This window comes from Macaca fascicularis, chromosome 15 (genome assembly GCF_037993035.2).
Source record: "Macaca fascicularis isolate 582-1 chromosome 15, T2T-MFA8v1.1".
Classification (NCBI taxonomy): Eukaryota; Metazoa; Chordata; class Mammalia; order Primates; family Cercopithecidae; genus Macaca; species Macaca fascicularis.
Window position 1 is genome coordinate 50451542 of NC_088389.1, and position 3804 is coordinate 50455345.

Here is a 3804-nt window from a genome sequence, read left to right on the forward strand (position 1 = left end):
GGTAACAAGAGCAAAACTCCATCTCAAAAAAAAAAAAAATGCTACCCCGCCAGAGAAAGGAAAAGCACCCTCATATGCTGCTGGAGTATGTATAAGCCAATGTAACCTTTTTGATAATTTGGCCAAAGTTAACAGAATTATAAACACCCATACGCTTGGAACAAGTCATTTCATTGCTCACACAAAGTCCTATGCACAAGGATGTTTATTGCAGCACTGTTTGTGATAACAAAAGACTAAACACAACCTAATCGATCCCTTTAGGAGTGGTCAGTAGCTTTAAATTATAAAGCTTGTATACAAAACAATTATCTGCAAGCCCTTAAAAGGAGTGAGGTCATTTCAAAGGGGTCAATAGGGAAAGATTGCTGAGATACACTGTTGAACAAAAATAGTAATGTACAGGACAATCTTATTAATATGTACCATTTGGTGAATAAGTAAAAGGAATATTCATACATATGTTTTTATAACTATATATATAGAAAATATCTATAAGCCTGTATAAAAGAGTGTTAACAGTGGTTGCCTTTGTTGGGGGGAAGAACTTGGTCATACAATTAGAGGATTTAGTTGTCATTTCATTATCCTTCAGACTTTTTGGATTTTTTAAACCATATGCACGCATTTCTTTTTGGTTGAGGAAAGAAGATTTCATTTAAAAATGCTTGTGCTTGCTCCAGCAGCACATATATTAAAATGAGAACAATACAGAGAAGATTAGCATGACCCCTTTGCAAGGATGACATGCAAATTTGTGAAGCCTCCCATATTTTGGGGGTTTAATTCCTGGGTGATGAAGTCATCTGTAAAACAAACCCCCATGGCATGAGTTTATCTACGTTAAATAACCTTCACATGTACCCCCAAACCTAAAACTAAAGCTAAAAAAAAAAATTAGGAATATGTCTTTATCATCTTGGATTAGGTAAGGATTTTTTCTTTTTTTTTTTTTTTGAGATGGAGTCTCGCTCTGTCGCCCAGGCTGGAGTGCAGTGGCGCGATCTAGGCTCACTGCAAGCTCCGCCTCCTGGGTTTACGCCATTCTACTGCCTCAGCCTCCTGAGTAGCTGGGACTACAGGCGCCCGCCACCGCGCACGGCTAATTTTTTTTTTTTTGTATTTTTAGTAGAGACGGGGTTTCACCGTGGTCTCGATCTCCTGACCTTGTGATCCGCCCGCCTCGGCCTCCCAAAGTGCTGGGATTACAGGCGTGAGCCACCGCGCCCGGCCGGTAAGGATTTCTTTAATAGTACACAAAAAGAACTAACCCTTAAAAATTTGACATACTATTTTTTATTAATATTGAGAACTTCTTCCATAGAAAGAGACCGTGAACAGTAAATGGTTGAGCCACATACTCAGAGAAGAGATTCACAGTTGATAAATCCAACAAAAGTCTTGCATTTATAATATATAAAAATAGTCAATATAATTTTTGAAAGTGAGAAAAAGACTTGAACAGACACTTTACAAAAAGGATATTCAAATGGCTAGCACTCATACGGAACGATGCTCAAAATCATTAGTCACCAAGAAAATGCAAAATAAAACCATGATGGAATATCTCTCCTCTCCTGCCAGAATTGCTAAAATTAAAAAGTCTGAAAATTCCCTCTATATTCATTTCTCATACATTGCTGGTAGAAGAATAAAAAGGTACAACCACTTTGAAAGTCCTTTGACAGCATCTACAAAAGCTGAACCTTCCAACCTTACCTCCATAAACCTTCCCTGATTTACACAGATTTTCCTTCTGATAACCCCTGTAATCTATGTATGTGTTTACTAGTGTTTAAAATCTGCTGTAAGTTCCCAAACTTTCATTGGTTCTATTTAACTGGGATTTGCTGAGCACCTACTCTAAATCAGAAACTTGGGAATCTTACTGGGATTAAAGAGAGGACCTGTTTTACAGATCCTTTCCTGCAGGAGCTCATAGACCAGATGGAATTGAAGATATACATACAAAGTAAGAGATAGGCTGGGCGCGGTGGCTCACGCCTGTAATCCCAACACTTTGGGAGACCGAGGCAGGTGGATCACCTGAGGTCAGGAGTTCAAGACCAGACTGGCCAACATGGTGAAACCCTGTCTCTACTAAAACCACAAAAATTATCTGGGTGGTGGCAGGCACCTGTACTCCCAGCTACTCAGGAGGTTGAGGCAGGAGAATCACTTGAACCTGGGAGGTGGAGGTTGCAGTGAGCCAAGATCGCACCACTGCACTTCAGCCTAGGCGACAGAGTAAGACTCCGTCTCAAAAAAACAAAAAACAAAAAACAAAAACAAAGTAAGAGACAAACACCTCTTTAACCTTCTCTTCCCAACTAACTTCTACTTTTCAATCCCTGTGGCATACTTCTTTCATATTCTCACAGTGCCTGAATCTACAATGACCCAAAGTAGAAACTGAGTAAAACTCTGTTGAACCGATCCAATTGATGTATGTTCACAGACAGCAAGAAAGATTTGGGCTAGGTAAAAAGAATAGATTTTGGTCACTGACAGCTTCCATCAGGCTTATTTAAAACCTAGCCCCACACTGGCCAAAATTTTATATCTATTAGCTAATCCCATTCTCACAGCAACCTGTGGAGCAGGTGCTATTATCGCCATTTGACAGATGAGAAGCTTGAGGTCAAGACAGATTATGTTATTTGAAGACAGATTATGTTATTTGCCAAGGTCACATGCTCAGGAACTAGCAAGGCTGGGAGCCAAACTCCAGTTAAACTCTCATTTTAAATTTTGGTTCTTGCTACTACATTGCATGCATCAGAAACAGCCTAATACCACTCCAGAGAGGTGTGACTCTAAATTTCTCTCTGGCTTTGGACTTTTACACGTGTTTTTATTCCCCTGAAATACTTATGCAGCCCCATCTTTTATTCTCTTCTCCTGTCCTCCCTTTTTATGGGCAGCACCTCTTCCTCCTTCCTTAAATCTCCGCTTTAATTTTAGTCTTTCCAGAAGGCCTTTTCTGATATCCTGGACAGGTTTCAATGCCATGGCTGTGAACGACCCAAGCACCTTGTACCTTTCACAACCTATGATGTCATTAATTGTTTAAAGGTGACTTCCCTTCTAGGCTGTGAGCTGCTGTCTTTCCTGTTCATTGCTGAATTCCCAATGCTTTGCACATCGTAGTGTTTCATTATATATTATTGAATGAATGTAAGAATTCATTCAATTATGTAATTATTCATTCAACTACTTTATATTCATAGAAAGTAAAAGCATTCTTCCAGGTCTAAGTTTGACCCTATTTTCCCCACTTCTGTCTACCAAGCAGCAGTAACCCAGGGTTAAAAAGGGAATGACTATATAGTCAGATGGATTAAGACTCATAGAGCCTCATCCTATTCTGAGACTTACTTGGTGAGAACTTTCCTCTCCTTTATGTAATTCAGCTCCACCAATTTTACAATAGCACCAGCATACTAGATTGCTTCTATACGCATACCTGGCACCACCTTGCTCTGCTACTCTCAAAAGAGTTGGTTATGCCCACAATCAACCTATGCTAGGAAGTCAGTTTTGCCTACATCCATCCGCATTCCCAGTTATGAGAGGTCAGCTCCTATGACCTTTGTATGGTTCGGTGGAAATTTCTGTGGCTGGAAGGTGATGCATGGTGATGAAAGTAAAACTCATGAATGACAAGCATATGACCACTAACAATGTCCTGGTATGCTTTCTTATAATTTTCAGTGGTTCTGAGCTATTTTCATTTAGTGCTGCCTGATCTGCCACATCAACTTTGGTCCAGTTGCTCTTGGAAACCTCAAATTTCGTATGGTG

At 39.8% G+C, this 3804-nt stretch overlaps 1 non-coding gene across 1 annotated transcript; it reads left to right on the plus strand.

The window, feature by feature from the left end:
- Positions 1-670: 670 nt before the first annotated feature.
- LOC123569329 (U6 spliceosomal RNA) lies at positions 671-777 on the plus strand. The gene has a single exon (XR_006692956.2). It is a non-coding gene; the product is annotated as a U6 spliceosomal RNA (small nuclear RNA).
- Positions 778-3804: the final 3027 nt, after the last annotated feature.